Source organism: Rhynchophorus ferrugineus, unplaced genomic scaffold (assembly GCF_030347505.1).
Source record: "Rhynchophorus ferrugineus isolate W39M unplaced genomic scaffold, kcgeb_rfMv2 rfM11, whole genome shotgun sequence".
Classification (NCBI taxonomy): domain Eukaryota; kingdom Metazoa; phylum Arthropoda; class Insecta; order Coleoptera; family Curculionidae; genus Rhynchophorus; species Rhynchophorus ferrugineus.
Window position 1 is genome coordinate 28,104,446 of NW_027472590.1, and position 18,016 is coordinate 28,122,461.

Below are 18,016 nucleotides of genomic sequence, written 5' to 3' on the forward strand. Positions count from 1 at the left end.
CGCTGGGGGCAAAATCTGGAAAATACGGTGGATGAGGAAACAATTCGAAGCCCAATTCATGGAGTTTTGCCATTGTTTTCACTGACTTGTGACACGGTGCATCTCGGTGAAGCAGCACTTGCTTTGTCTTCAAATGCGGCCGATTTCGTCGTTCTAACAGTCCAATAACGCTATCTAATAGTCGCTGTTGATGGTCCTTCCTTTTTCAAGGTAGTCAATGAAAATTATTCCATGCGCATCCCAAAATACAGACGCCATAACCTTACCAGCCAACTGTTGCGTTTTCCCACGGTTTGGAACGGGTTCATCATGTGCAGTCCACTCGGATGATTGTCGATTGGACTTCGGAGTGAAGTGATAGAGCCACGTTTTATCCATTGTTACATATCGACCCAGAAACTCGGGTTTATTATGCTTGATCATCTTCAAACACTGCTCCAAAACAACTGGTTGTTGTTTTTGGTCAAAAGTGAGCTCGCGCGGCACTCACTTTGCACAACGCCTCCTCATACCCAAGTATTCGTGAATGATATGACATAAACGTTCAGTTGATATCTTTAGAGTGTCTGCTATTTCATTCAATTTCAATTTAGGGTCATTAAAAATCATTCTGCGGATTTTTTTACTGTTTTCGTCGGTAACAACCTCTTTTGGGCATCCACTGCGTTCACCGCATTCGGTACTCATTTCACCACGTTTAAACTTAACATACCAATCCTTGATGGTTGATTTTCCTAAGGCAATGCTTGGAGACTCGGCATCAAGCCAAGTTTTTGCTTCAACTGTATTTTTTTCCTTCATAAAGCAATATTTTATCAACACGCGAAATTCCTTTTTATCCATTTTTTTCACAATAATAAAAGTCGCTTCACCCAAAATGCTATAATTCACAAACTAATGATCCGACAGCTGTCAAATTTATACACGCATCTTTTGACGGTTAGGTCTAACTAAAAACATATGAAATTAGGTCTAGTAGCGCCATCTATATGCCAGGCTGGAGACTTTTCAATTGACATGTTACATTAGATATGCTTAATTCAGTCACAATTTACGAAGTATTGCCTTATTTTGGCTCTAACATAACAAAATAGTGATGTAAATAAAATAATTAAACAATTGCTGGCATATCTATGCTGCAATATGAAATATATTCATATATACTAAAATACTATTTTCTACAGTTATTTTTTATTAATTATGTACTCATGTTTAGTTGCTTCCGCTCTCACCATCTCATCCTGGCAATTGTCAATACAGAATCATAATATCCCATCCCGAAAGTTTCATTCAGTTACTGTCACTTTCTGAGTCTCTGTTCAAGTCAATATCAATTTAATCAATTAACTATAATAAATTATTAGAATTTCGTTTATATATCCCTCTTGAAGGAATGAAGAAACATCTTAAGTTATTGGAAGGTTATGCAGTTGTGACCACATGCTTTTAAAACATATATATAATATATAATATATAATATATAATATATAATATATAATATATAATATATAATATATAATATATAATATATAATATATAATATATAATATATAATATATAATATATAATATGTAATATATAATATATAATATATAATATATAATATATAATATATAATATATAATATATAATATATAATATATAATATATAATATATAATATATAATATATAATATATAATATATAATATATAATATATAATATATAATATATAATATATAATATATAATGTATAATATATAATATATAATGTATAATATATAATATATAATGTATAATATATAATATGTAATATAAATTTAACAGTCAATGAGTTAGGTCTATTAAGATGACTATAAACCCAATATCTTACTTTTTGGAAAATAACGGTACGTTAAAAAACGAATATTTACCATATCTGACCCTATCCTTGCTGTTTTTTATTATCCATCACAAAACGGCATTTCTGAGAAGCTTGATTTCAAACACTACAGCAACACGAACTTGGTAAGCCGATCTGAAATCGAAAGATAGCAGCGATGAACTTTGATATATTTATGAAGATATTTATTGAGAGATTTGTTTATACTATTTGATATCAAATGAAAAGTAACGATTACCTTATTACCATATTTTAGATAGTAAACAATATAAAATAATAATGAGAAGACGATTAACAGTATTCTCATATCTTTAGAACCTAATTAATGGTAAATGAGAGAGCAATTCTGATATTTTAGACCCGTTAATATAATAGTAAATGTGTTATTCAGTCACTCAGTCATCAGTTATAAACAGAATATTTGCCTTTGCTGACCATATTGTTTCAATTTTTTAATGGCCATCCCAAATTCTTTCATTTCATTTCTGATAAAGAAGGTTTAGTTTCAAACGTTAGTCTCTACATCATAACAAGCTAATTAAGTTGACGAAACAAGCGAACAGGAACTGGCACGCAGATGTGAAATTGTGAGATAAAAGCGATCGATTTTATGAGGTATTTATGAAAAGATTTATCGAGAGATTATTCAGAAAATAATTAAGTGACTTATTGAAACATTTTTGAAAAATGTGGTGTGGGAGTTTTGAAGATATTTGTTGAGAGATATATAGATTCAATGTGTTTTTTTTTGAGAAAATAATTGAAAAAGTTCTTAAGAAAAATCTTTCTCTCTCTCTCTCCCTATCTCTATGTTAACTATATCTCTATTTAATTAAAACTACATCCTGTAAAAGTCGATTAACATTTAATAAAAAAACCGTGTCTTCTTCTACAGATCTATAAAAATATCTATAGATGTCTTATTCGCCCAAACTTAAGTTTTTACGATACCATGAAAATGAATCTTTACCGTTTTTGGTCCTTTATTTACTATTTTTTACCTCCCATCCCAAACTAGCCGCACCGAGCTTTGTATTAAACAATACCCTGTGCATCATAACAAGCTAATTAAGTGCTGAAATAAGCGAACATATACCGGGCGAAATCGAGAGATAATGATCCTGTCCGGACTATATTAAAATCGAACCCAAATCAGCAGCACACCTTTCAATATCATCCTTCCACGATTTTGTCCAAAGATAAAGGAATACAATGGCTATATTTCTAGTCCAATAATCATTCTCTTCGTAAACATTATTATCAAACACAATAGACGCAAAATCGCCTTCAGATCGTCACAGTAGCAATAGAATATCGACAGGTCAGGCTTCGACCCATCGGGAATTATTTTAAAATTTAAAAATCAAGATATATGCATATGGAAGTCACACATTTATCAACTTATAACAATTCATGTATTGTCAACCTGTGAAATATAGTTAGAACATCACAACTTTGATTTATTTATTTTTTGATACATAATATAAACTACTGTATTATTAGTTTCATGGTTATTCTTCTTTATTGATTTATTATTACAGCTATTTTTTGTTATATTAGTTTTTTTATTAACTAAATCTTACATTAGATATGCTTAGTACAATGTTAATGTACTTGTATTAATACACAAGCAAAGCGAGTATGGGAATCACTATGTATTAGACAAATTAAAATAAAACTAAACTTCTTAAGCTAAAGTTAAGAATACATTTATATACTAAACAAGTTCGTGTGGTTTGGTTCGCTACTATCTTCTGATTCTGACGACACGCAGGAATGTCGTCTAGTAGCTGTATTGCTACCACGTTGCTATGATTTAGCACTCATATTTCATGTTATTATACAAAATCATGGACCATTTAGTATATCCATTTGATTTCGAGATCATTGTGAAATCCTTCGTTGGTTACGTAGCGATACACATAGGCAATTAATCGTAGAACTTTGTTTTGGCTTGCCTTGTATTACTAGTTGGTTTGATGTGTTAGTGCAACCTCATATTTGCACCCCATAAGTCTAAATTGACTTTATGATTGACTGATAAATCAATCTCTGGACTTTAGGTCAAATTCGAGGTATCCTCCGACTAACCAGTACACGTAATTGACTTTGAGTCTAATCTGCTATTTTAATATACTTTTTTTTAAATATATGATCTAACTTTTAATATACTACTTGCTGTTTTAAAGAAACTTTAATACATATAACACTTATATAGGTAAAACAAAATATCAGGTGCCTGAGAATGTATTCCGACCTTTTTGGAGAAATTTATTGAGATATTTTGAAGAATTTTTTTGAAAAATGTAGTGGTTTATTGAGAAAAATATTAAGTTATTGATTTATTAACGTACGTATTGATTTATTCAGAAATTTTTTAGTTTATTGAAAAATCTATAGATTTACTGTAAATCTAGTTAATTTATTCAGAAACTTATGTTTTTATTGATTTTTTTTTGGTAAATATATTGATTTTTTGGTGTTTCGCTTAATTGCCTTCGAACTTTGTTAGTAATTGAGGTCGTTATTTATAATTGATATCAAAACCACCATTGTTAAATTATTAATGTGTTATTTCATGAGCACATTTTTGAGACATTTAATGAAAAATTTGCTGAGAAATTTATTGGATTATTGATGAATATATTGATGGATTGTGAAAAATTAGATTTTCATTGAATAAGTCTTGAAATTATTATTTCTCTTCGAACATTCTGAGTAAACCTTTAAAACATTTATTTATAATAAGTAGACTCCGTCCAATGTAACTAACCGACTTCGAAAAAAGAGGAGGTTCTATATATATATATACATATTTCCTCATTCGAGCTGCTCCTTTACTTGGACTGCCCATTGTAATATTAAATAAAATAACTACCTAATTTATTGAGTAAATACCACTAAGAAGAGAAAAATAAAATATGTTTAATAACAAAATTGCACCGACTTATAAAAATAAATTAGGAACTCACTAAGGATTAAAATATAATCAAACCTAGATTTTTAATACAAAAAAAAACATTCATAATTTTTATTTCATATTTTATTCATTTATTTATTCACAAAACAAAATATGTACATAATAATCGATCTAATAACTAAATAAAAATAACGAAAAGTCTTATTCAATCTTCTACTACATGTATATTGTATTCTACTACATACACACAATTTAGCTTTATGCCTACCTAAACCATTCATCTATTTAAAATATTATTTTAACTACTATTAACTGATCACTTTGACGTCGGTGCTGAACCAAAAATATATAAAAATAATAAAATAGTATTGTGACATATACAAAAAAAAATTAATTACCAACAAAATAAATCTAAATTAATACTACTATTTGGGTTCCACACCAACTTCAAGGTAATCAGTTGGTAGTAGTTAAAATAATATTGTAAGTAGATAAATAGGTTTAGGTAGGTATTAAGCTAAATTGTGTGTAAATAGAAGGATTTAAAATACGTGTAGTAGATAGGTGACATAAGGCTTTTGTCTATTTTTCGGTTCAATTTTTTTGTTAAAAATATTTTTTTATCAAATGTCACAAGTTGAACATGACAGTTGGTGATTTTTACGTATTTGTTTTAAGATTTTCTTTGTAATGTTGCAACCAAATGAAGTGGTTCAAATTTTTACTCTAGATAAAAATAGCGGGCAAGAAATTATAATAATTTTAGAAAGAGGAAATGTTTAATAAATTTAAGCGTTAATTATAGAATTCAAGACAACAACCTGACGATTTATTCAGTACCCATAAATCGAAATCACCAAATTAAAGAAAACTAACTGATGAAAACGGTATGTTCAGAAGAATATAAAGCCGACAAAGTAATTATTCAACACTGATAAAAAAACTGCATTTTAGTGTAAGGTAAAAAGATACTAAATTACCTCTTCCTACTTTCCGTTAACCAAATATAGTAAAAAAATATATAAACATAAAGTTATATTGCTAAAAGAATGAATTTAGTCATAAAAAATACCGAAATATTAGGGACACACTTAAAATTTAACCGAAAACATCTCGAAATTCCAGGGAAATAATTGCAGTCATTGCCACTAAAAGGGTCACCCCTACAGATCCTAAAAATTCCCGTTTTTCTTTTGGACTCTCTTGAAATATTACCGGCAAAATTTAATTACTCTTTATTTAACTTAAAAAATGTCAGGTAGTTAGGGTAAAAAAGTTGTAAAAAAGCCTAAAAAACTTATAAAACCCCTGCAAGAAATGGGTTCCTTATCGCTAGAAACCCAATGACGGTACTGTATTAGCAAATGTGCGGATATAGAGGGTGCGCTTGCCCGCAGGTAGATCTAACCCCCGCGTTAAAGGTGACGTTTTGTTCGCCGAAGATATTTATTAAAATTGGACGAGAGGACGGCAGACTGCTCGTAAATACTGACGACTTCTATACGTATGCGATTCTATAGATAACTAAATCGTTGACGAATTATTGTCACATCCTTCTTGTGATTTAGAGCTTTCGGTAGATATGTGGCGAAAAAAATTGATAAAAATCATATATTTTCGTAAAACGATTTCCATAAAAGTTTCATTGCTATTATTGGTTCAGAATTTATTATTGGTTTAACAGGTCAATTAAAAAATTCCCCGGCCTGACACATAGATGGCGTTACAAGAATTAAATCCATATGTTTTTTTAGTTAGCCCTAACCCTCAAAAGACGAGTGTATATATTTGACAACTGTCGGATCATTAGTTTGTGAGTTATAGCATTTTGACCGAAGCAACTTTTGTTATTTTCGTGAAAAAAATTGATAAAAAGGATTAAAATATTGCTTTTTGAAGGAAAAAAATTCAGTTGAAGCAAATATTTTGCTTGATGCCGAGTTTCCGGACTTTACCAAAGGAGAATCAACTACCAAGGATTGGTATGCTAAGTTTAGATGTGGTGAAATGGGCACCGAAGTCGGTGAACGCAGTGAACGCCCAAAAGAGGTTGTTCCCGACGAAAACATTTTAAAAATCCACAAAATGAGTTTGTATGGCCGTAAATTGAAATTGCGTGGAATAGCAGACACTCTGAAGATATGGACTGAACGTGAACATACATCATATCATTCACGAATGTTTGGGTATGAGAAAGCTCTGGTCAAAGTGGGTGCCGCGCGAGCTCAGTTTTGGCCAAAAACAACGACGAGTTGATGATTCGGAGCAGTGTTTGAAGATGATCAAGCGTAATAAACTCGAATTTTTGCGTCGATATGTGACAATGGATGAAACATAGCTACATCATTTCACTCCGAAGTCAAATCGACAGTCGTCTGAGGGAAATGCACACAATAAACTCGCTCCAAAGCGTGGGAAAACGCAACAGTCGGCTGGCAAGGTTATGGCGTCTGATTTTTGGGATGCGCATGGAATAATTTTCATTGACTACCTTGAAAGGGGAAGGACCATCAACAGCGACTATTACATAGCGTTACTCGACCATTTGAAGGACGAAATCGCCAAAAAAACGGCCTCATTAGAGGAAAAAAAAAGTGCTGCTTCAACAAAATAATGCACCATGTCACAAATCAGTGAAATCGATGGCAAAAATCCATGAATTGGGCTTCAAATTGCTTCCTCATCTACCGTATTCTCCAGATCTGGCCCCCAGCGACAATTTCCTGTTCTCAGATCTCAAAAGAATGGTCGCTGGGAAGAAATTTTCGTCGAATGAAGAGGTGATCGCCGAAACTGAGGCCTATTTTGAAGCAAAGGACAAATCGTACTACAAAAATGGTATCAAAAAGTTGGAGGGTTGCTATAATCAGTGCATCACCCTTGAATGGAATTATGTTGAATAAATGAAAACTTATTTTGCCAAAAAAAATGGGTTTTACTATGGTAGGCCGGGGACTTTTTATTGTCATTTTACTGTAACGCAAGGCAATGAAATTACCGAATTACATGCAATATATTCAGTTCAATTGACCTGTTAGAATTAGAGACGCGTTATTACTATTTATTTTTTTAATAGTAAGGAAAACTGAGAAGATAGAATCCTTTGGCACTTTCCTAGAAAATTCGAAAACGAAAAGACAGCAATCTATTAACAGACATAATGTTTAAAGTTTAAAAATAAATGAAAAAATCAATAACCAAACTTAGGCAATAAAAATCGAAACAAAACAAATATCTTGACATACAAATATATAATTAGATAAACAATTAAAATTTAAAGCTTTGAAATCTTAAAATGAATAATATATAAGGTAAAATTAGCTTTTAAAATAAATATCGATTTCCTTAACAAAATTAAATAATTTTGGCAGATTTCGGTCCTTCGATAGTTAAAAAGTTTCTACAATTAAATGAAATATACGATACAGAGGTCGATCCATTAGGAAGCCATGGGTAAATTGACAGTGACCAGTCAATATCTTGTTTAATTTTGTTTCTAAAATCTCACTGCTAAGGTAATAGTTTTCCTAGTAAGTTTGTATTCCTCTACCAGCAAATCCCAATCAAATTTCCTAAAATATATATCATACAATATATGCCATAAAAAACCTTAAAGAAACTTATTAACTTAAGCCTGCTATTAATATTTCGTTAAGATATGTAAAATAAAGTAGTATATAGAATAATGAAAGCAGTTCACATTATCCACCATTTTCTATATATCAAATAGAAATTAGGCTCGAAGCAATTATCAATCTATGTAATTTTTCTCTATAACGAATAATACAGAGACTAATCATTTTTTGATACTCCCACTATTTGTGATGTTTATATTATATAAACATACTGTAAATACACTTTTAATTAATTAATCTTACTCTAAAGTCCAATATTCATATCGGGTGGTGTTAGACGTTTTGGTCTACACACTTCACTGTCACTTCGCATATTCAGCTGATTATCGAGTAAATTGGGATGTACTGACCCTCAGCATCGACAATGGCACGCAACAGTTTATTTTGAAACCATTGTATGATGAATATATTAGACTTGCTAACAGTTCCCCATAGTTGGATTCCATATGACCAAATAGGCTTGAGTATAGATTTATGCAATAAGTTAAGTGCAATAATAAATTTGAGTATGTTCTTCCAAGTCGGGCGTCGATCTAGTTGCATACCAAGATATTTAGCATTAACTACTTGCGGGAGTTAACAATTATTGATATAGACCAGTGGTTATGTTCTTCTACGAAGCGTAAAAGTTATATAACTGGATTGTTTCGTTAATTTTTACACGACACCTTTTCAGCCACATTTGTATTTGATTTAGGTGAGTTTGTAGGTTAAATTAATATGGTTGGATCTTCATCCTTTAAATCCTTGTAATTAAATCTATTTTTATGTCTCCATATTAGTGTGGAGAATCTCGTTGCAGAATGCTTTTCTAACTCTAATTTATAAGTCAACTGCATTTGGGAGACACTCGCTGCGTCTTCCGTCCACAAGGCAGACTTCGCCACATAATTATGTCATAAATTCGTTCACCTCTCCTATATCAGACAGATATTGCAATCTACATCTTTGAGTTTTTTCCACAGTTCTGCATTAATTGTCACATCATAGTTGCTTCACCTCTTCACAGAAAATATGGCATCAAGAAAAATAATCGACTCATTTAAGATGTGAGAGAAGAAGCCTAATACCTCCATACCAGTTTGGATTTATTAACAAGCATTCAACAATTCACCAGATGAATAAAATAACAGATATAATGAAAAATGAAGGTAAAAAGGTATGTTCAATGTTCCCCAACCCTTTGATAGGGTAGGTTATAATGTCCTTGTTTATAAGCTACAGAAAAATATACATCACAGCCAAAATGCTAAAAGCAGGTATACCATAAGGAAGTGTATCGGGACCAATTCTTTATCTATACTACACGGAGACATTAAAACTCTTGGATAACATCAGAACTAATAGAAACCAGTCGTTGCCGGTGAACCTACAATTTGCACTATATATATAGTCTCTAATGTAATAATGTTTATCTTAACATGTAACATTACTGTTTTTCTATTAAATGCACTACACAAAATGCCGACGGTTCGGTTGGCATTCCCAAATCCAGAAAGCAATCCAGAAAGTTTCGAGAATAACAAACCTGCTATCTTCTCTGATCTGCCCTTCTAGCAGCCTTACCATCTCTATCAAATGATTATTTTACAAGATGTTAATTCGGTCCGTCCTCCTTTTCGGATATAATGTCGACTTCAAGTTTGTTACACCCAACCAGGTGAACGCTCTATGGTATGTCGGAAATAATCAAATTTATAGGGAAACTGACACTCCAGAAATCAAGCACTTCATATCTCAATCATTCCACAGACAACAACTCAGCTCAAGTTCCTCTGAAAACGCGCTTGTTCGCGAGCTGGTCGACATACTGGGAGCTTAGCACCGCGTCACTGCTAACCTTCCCCCTTTTCAGGCTGAAACAACGTCATCCGTCGCTGTAGTAATAACTCTTGCCCCCATACGACAGTAGGTCGTGTGTTAACTCAAATTCGCGAATCAGTAGCTAGTTTCACTATCTGTTATTTCGCCGGGTTCTCGTGTCCAATAACGGCTACCTGATTGGCAGGTGCCATATCCCCGAATTTAATGCAGTAGCAGTAGCGACCCACTGGGGTCAATTGTGAGACGGTTTCGGTTTAGTGTATTGGTAAGCCCAGAGGCAGTCCCACATAACCCGGTCCAACTTGTCACTCCAGGGCTAGTCTCCGCGACCAGGTATGCGTCATGCATTCCACCGCCTGGTTTTAGACCAGAAAAAAAACTACACAAGAGAGAATGGCTTGATTCTTTTGAGTCTGTTGCCTGTAGTGGTGTTATCCAAGAGCTGTATTCCTTCGATGTTGACATGAAAAGGAAGTAGTATTTGGGTGTACCTACAGTACTTCTCAGGGCTTTGTTCTGGAAACCTTGTATTAAGTGAATTCCGTATATCCATATGGGTTTCAACACTTTTTTTGGATAACAGCAATTTATTATTTACTGATAATTCTGATTTTCTTTCAAACCAACATATTTTCCTATATTTTAACTCCAGTTATTTCCTCTCTTGTTTTACATGTTCTTTCCAGGGAAGTTTTCTATCAAGATTCAGTCCTAGATGCTTAACGTTGTTGCTATATGGAATGATATTATTATTTATTGTTAATGGTAAGTGTTCGGTCTGATTTTTATTTTTAATTTTCCAGTTCGAGCCTGTTACCTCGGACAGAAATAACTGCAATGTTAGTCAGCAAATGTAACCATCGTAATATTTTTCATTTGTATTATCACATGTACAGAGTAGGTAAATATTTGGCCCCTGAGTAATGAGCTCCGATTCATTCTCTTGCCTCATATAGTAAAAGCTACAGTTAAAACAGACGTAATCAAGTTTCCGTTGAAGTTTTCCCAGCGAAACCGACACCAGTATAATAATAATAATCCGTGAAAAGTGAACACGCTCCGACGCCAGGGATTTCTCCACGAGATATCGGGAGAGAGAGAGAGGATATCGATCCGGCATCCGAAAGGAAAGTTGAACGAATAAAGGAGGCGCGAAAGAAGGCATATATCAAATTTCCCCCCAGCCCTCTACACCGCCGCGCCGCATTTTAGACTTTTCCGCCCACTGTTGGAGCGGCGTATTCAGATCAGATTTTGATATGATGGTCGCGCGCAGTCTCCGCAACCCCATTAGGTATGCACCAATGCTGTGAGGGGGAGCCCCGCGGACTGTCACGCGGCAAGAAAAGGGATATTTTAGTTTAAAACGGGCCGCCATTGGTGGTTTACGGCGGCGGGGGCGAGGGCGATGGGGGGGAGAGGGATCGGACGCGGCGGGGCGCGGGCGGTGGGGAAACGGGGGGATCCGACGGCGAGTTTCGAATAGGAACCGGTCGGGAAAAATAAAAAATGTAAGGAGGAAAATGGATTTCCCACGTTATCAGCCATTTTCTTCCCTCGTCCTCGGATGCACGCTTATTGTTCGTTACACGCCAATGCCTCTTTGGTTTTCGGCGAGATAGATTTGCTCCGTTTTCATTTTAAACTAGAGTAAGGTATCGTATCCGCGCTAATTGCTACGTTAATTATGTTTTGATGGCAAAAGAGTTTGATGTTGGTTTCCCATCATCGAACGCATTATTTGTGTGATCACTCCTATAACCATTATACATTTAACAGGTCAATTTATTTAACAACTCCCCAGCCTACCATAGTAAAACACATTTTTTTGGCAAAATTAGTTTTTCTTTATTCAACACTAGCGACCCGCCCCGGCTTCGCACGGGTGCAATGCTGATACTAAATTAAATACACTCTGAAAAAATATGAACGTTGTATATAAAAACACAGCGGCCCGCTCCGACTTTGCACGGGCATAAAATATATATGCCTATGTCACTCAATGAAAACATGATTAAAATCGATCCAGTATTTTTGGTTCATTCATTACTGCCCTTGGCCTGCACGCATTAAATTTGGAGTAAAACAATTCCTCTTCCCCTATACTTACTATGAAGATTTCGTGCTATCTTTGGAATATCTAAATTCATACAATTTTTATTACATTACATATTTTTAAACGCAAATTTTAAATTTGTAATATCTCCGAAAATATTTGTTTAATTTACATGCTGTAAGGAACCATATTGATCTATATTAATTGCACACTGTATTTAAGGTACTTAATTCGATAAGGATTAATGCCGTATTGCTTAAAATAGCTTCGTAAATAAGCCATTTTCTCACGTAAAAAGTAAACAATAAAAATGGTTAATGTGGGTTATCCCTAAAAGATAAACATATACCATCGCGGACTTTTTTGTAGACCTTTTTATGGTGTACAATACTGTAGTACATTAATTTGATCTAACTCGTAGGGTTAGGCAGCGTTTTTGCTAATTGCTAAATAAGCCTAAAAAAATAGGTTAATTTACGACATCACGTTAGAAACCTCTAAAATTAGCAACGTTGCCTTAGTATATTATGCATGTATTATACATATAAACCTTCCTCTTGAATCACTTTATCTATTGAAAAAAACCGCATCAAAATCCGTTGCGTAGTTTTAAAGATTTAAGCGCACATAGGGATATAGGGACAGAAAAGGCGACTTTGTTTTATACTATGTAGTGATAAATCCCTTCAAACATCATATTAGACAAAAAGCAACACATTATAACCAAAATAAAACAACTATAGTGGTTAGTCGGATGATACTCTCAACTTGATTTAAAATGAAAGTAGTTCATCAATAAGACAATTATAAAGCCAATTTGGCCCTAAAATTTCAAATCAACTAGTCATCCAACGCTGTCAAAACAAGGTTCTTCGATTGATTACCAATGCCTATTACAACGTAACCAACGAATAACTGCACGGTGACCCGGAAATCAAATCATCATCATTTGCAAAGTTATAAAAGAGAACACAAAAGAAGATTACTAAATCATATTAACGTAGGAGCTATACAACTGCTGGATAGCGCGCAGGATGTCAGGAGGTTGAAGCAACCAAACCATACGAACTTATATACAGGGTATACCTTTGGTGCAAACTATAGCTATAAGTTATTATAATTTTATAATTGAGGAATGCATATTGATGTATTTTCTCGCACTCCTCTTGCTTGTGAATTAATCCAAGTGGAAATGAAATGTAGTAATAAATTAACTTGTAAATTAAGATTGCACTAAGCATATTTAATGTAAAATGTAATTAATAAAAAAAAATTGTATATGCCTATGACGGTAAAAAAAAGTATGTTCAACTATATTCTTAGGATGCCTTCGATAAAGTATGGCATAACGGCCCTGTTCACATGCTACTGAAAATGTTACCGAAGCAACACATTGAACCATTAAAATATTACGTACAGCCAGAATGTTTAGTGTCAAACAAGAGGAAGCCTGCAATATAATAAAAGAACCTAAAGGAGGTATACCACAAGGAAGTGTTTTAAAAAGTCCTGAAAAGTATTATGGGTGTACACAGATACAACAGGACTGGTTACTTACAACGACACCTTCAGATACCGACTGTCACTCAGAGAATCCAGAGAATTATAAGGAGATATGAAGACAGACTTTATTCTCATGTCAATATTGAAGTAATAAAACTCTTGGATAAGACCAAAATACGACACAGACCCAAAGGAATCTAACCATTTCTTTGATCTTTTGTAGTGTAGTAAGGTAGAGGTATCGGCCACCGAGAAAAATATCGAATTTACGTTAAATCAATATTTTCAAAAATGTCGATCTATCGTTTTTGATATTTAAAAAAAATCGATAGATCAGAGAAAAAAAATCGATATGTTTTAGCGATTTATATATTGATGATTCCTATAGACCCTCATAATTAAGGACCAAAATACCCTGTTAAATAATTTTAAACAGTTTATATAACAATAATTAAATAGTTTTTTGTAATACTTAAGAGATATATTCATTAATATCGGCAAAAAATATCGATATATTCACGTATCTCTATTTTTTCGGCATCCCTATAGTAAGGTTCATTTAAAAGAAAAACAGTTTATTAATACATAACCATTACATTACATCAGAGACTAAGGTAGGACCGATGGGTCCTCCTAGTTATATAACAGGTGGGAGAAAAGTCCCACTACATTTTGATTGCGCGCCATCTTGGTTATGTGGAAATTTTCTTGTGCCCGAAATGCAAGAGGAAGGACTAGAGGACATGTGATTTTAGCAAGATGGGGCCAGAGCATACACAGCCCGTCCTACAATTCAATTATTGAATGAAGTTTTTTCACGAAGACCAATTTCGCGTAGTGGCTATTTAGCATGGCCAGCCAGATCTCCGGATTTACCAGCACCATATTTTCTCTTCTAGGCTTTTTTAAAACCAAAAGTTTATGTGAATAAACCCCAAGCCATTCAACATCTTAAAGACAATATTCGTCACGAAATTGAAGAAATTCAGCTTCAGATGTTGCAGGATGTCATGAAAAATGCCTTAAAAAGAGCGAATCGCGGTCACCATTTAGCCGATATAATTTTGAATCATAAAGACAAAAGATGTAAAGACTATATAAACTTTTCGTAGAAACCAAACTTAATTATGTTTTCTTTGAGCAACGTTATAGGCAATCAAAATGGTAGCGGGTCACTATTTACCGAGATTTAATTTACAGTAAATATAAATTGTAGGTTAGTCGACAACGACTAGTAACAATGTTATTAATAAATTTAAAAAAAATAAAATATTGTAAATTCTCACTAAAACAACAACGACTTTATCAGCAATAAATAACTAATAATTATCAATAATAATAATAATAATTCAGTCTTTTGGTCTTTTAATAACCACCTATAAAAACGAGTGATTTTTATCTATTTATTTAGCGTGGTCATAAAATCTAATTGATATAATTAACGATCGTCGATACGTCCGTCCATCGATCGATTTCCGACACGAGAACAATTTTAATTTGGAAGCAAATTTAGGGAATTCCTCGGTCGGGACAATAGCCACGAGAAAGCGAATAAATTTCAGCTTCCATCCGCAACAGCTGACGTCGGAGGCATCGCATGCACTTTATCCACCGCGCAGCTGACATTTTTCTATTTAGATGTTTTCTACAAATTAAGTTTTAGGGCCTCGTGCTACCGCTACCGACCGGTTTTAGAGTAGCGGTTCTTTTTCGTTAGCGCAAAACGCGATTTTTGCGTTTTGTAATTTGTAGTTTTTTGTTTATAATATTATCTTAGGTTAGATATGCTTAGTACAATCTTAACTTCAAAAATCAATTTCAAATCAGTTTCTATTACTACTGTTCTGTTCTACTGGCATTAATACACAAGCAAGCAAGGCGAGTATGGGATTATTACGACAGTATGTATATCCCAAATTAAAATAAATTGCTGTATGGCTTCCAAGGAATTAAGCAGGTTATTCTAGGAACTTATTTCAAGCTTTTCCGAAAGAAATCCTGAATCACTTCATATAGTCTTTTGATATGGAGGTCATCGTACGGTTTTTCGTTAATTACGTAGCCATAGGAATTGGTAATTAATCGTAGGACTTTGTTTTGGGTACGTCGGATTACTAGTTGGTTTGATATTTTAGTGCATCCACATCTTTGCAACCCATGTGTCCAAATTGGCTTTTTTTATTTTATTTTTTTGATTACATCTTTATTAGATACGCTTAGTACAATATTAATTATAAATTAACTTATTACTACATTTCATTTGTGCTTGGATTAACTCACAATGGTATGGTTTCGTATGGTTTGGTTCGCTTCAATCTCCTGACAACCTGCGCGTTGTCCAGTAGTTGTATTCCGTCCACGTTAGTATGATTTAATAGTCTTCTTTCGTGTTTTTAGGTGAAATCTTCGATAACTTCGCAAATCCATTTATGTAGCGATAGGCATTGGTAATTAATCGAAGAATTTTGTTTTTAACAGCGGTGGATGACTAGTTGATTTCAATTTTTAATGCAGCCCCATATTTGCATCCCATAGGTCCAAATTGGCTTTAAGATTGTCTGATAAATCAATCTTTTTGATTTTAGATCAACTTGAGATTAACTTCCGACTAACCAGTATAGTTGTTTTATTTTAGTTCTAATGTGTTTTCCATTTTGTCTAACATGATGTTAATTGGCTTTATAATTGACTGATAAACTAATCTCCTTGATTTTGGGTCAAGTTGGGAGTATCTTCCGACTAATCAGTACAGTGGCTTGACTTTGAGTCTAATCTTCTCTGCTTTTTATCAATGATGACATTACCAATTTGACATACTCTCGAGATGTATTCCGAGGTATTTAGTTAATTCTGCTTGAGGAATTGGATATCCGTTAAGTGATATAATTAAGTTTTTGTCATTTCGCCGCAATGTAAAATTAAAATGGTCATATTTGGAGCTATTAAGCTCTATTTCCCAATCTCTGGTCCATTTATATATATTTTTGACCGCTACTTCTGCTTTTCCTACAGCCTTAGATAGAGATACGTCTTCTTCTATGGTAACTGTGTCATCGGCAAATGTTCCAAGTACTGTTTCTTTTGTAGATAGCCAAAGTAAGTTTAAGTGTTGAGAATGCTCCTTCATGCGAGACATTGCAGATTAATCCCAAATGCCATACCCGGTCGAAAGCTTATGAGACGCCCAAGAATATTTCAGCTAAAAGAGATACAATAATTTTTGATTAAATATGTAAACAAACGAGCCTGCAAAAATCGCTCGATTCTCAAATGTCTGCAAAATTATTCAAAATTTTAGCTACAGGTGATAAACTAGCAAAGGTTGTTTTAGCCCTTTGCTTGTTTCAACAATTGTCAAGTCGCTGCTTATTATCACTCTGATTGAAAATGACCAGCCAGAACAGGTTGCGTCTCGAGATAACGAGTAGATTCCTCAATATCGAGATAATTTAAAACAATTGCTTCAGAGAGGGGGGGGTCAAACTAATGATCCGACAGTTGTCACATTTATAAACGCGTCTTTTGAAGGTTGGGACTAACTAAAAAACATATAGATTTAATTCCAGTAGCGCCATCTATGTGTCAGGCCAGGAAAACTGACAAAAATTGACCTGTTATAATAAAACAACTCTAACCTATAAAGTATTGTGGTTGTATCATTAAGTGTGGTTAAAATTATTCGATAATATATGCATTATATGTACTAGCATGTTAAAATAAATCTTATTTGGTAACATTTTTGTTTCATTATATTTTTTGGACTAGAATTTTGTCATATGTCAGAGGCAAAACAAACCTGCGGCAACATTGCGAAGCTTTGCGGTCATAAAGTGAGATGATGCATGTTCACTGGTACTTTCGACAGACTAAATATCAACGTGATTATTGATTTTCGCGTCAGTCGTCATCAGATATAAATAATAGTTTAAAGTAGGTTTTTTATTACGTTAAAAGGTCTGAACACCATATTGTAGCATAGGCGGGACCACCATTATCCCCGTTCACAAGCACCGTTGCAAAAATCCAATGTCCAGACATAATAACAATTTTCTGCTACATAAATTATCAATTCAAACGCAGACCGAAACAAATGCCTCTCGCCATTTTCCTTCTCCGTCCGCCGCCGACAAAAAATCCTCCCTAATGGTGCGGTAATACGAGCCACGCGTCAACGCGGAAATGTAAATCGACACTAACCCTTTCACCCTACCGCCTCA

The 18,016-nt window shown here is 33.7% G+C and overlaps 1 protein-coding gene across 2 annotated transcripts in view; it reads left to right on the forward strand.

Moving 5' to 3' along the window:
* LOC143205128 (uncharacterized) overlaps positions 1–18,016 on the forward strand; it is a 163,939-nt gene that overhangs the window by 35,265 nt on the left and 110,658 nt on the right. The window lies entirely within an intron of this gene.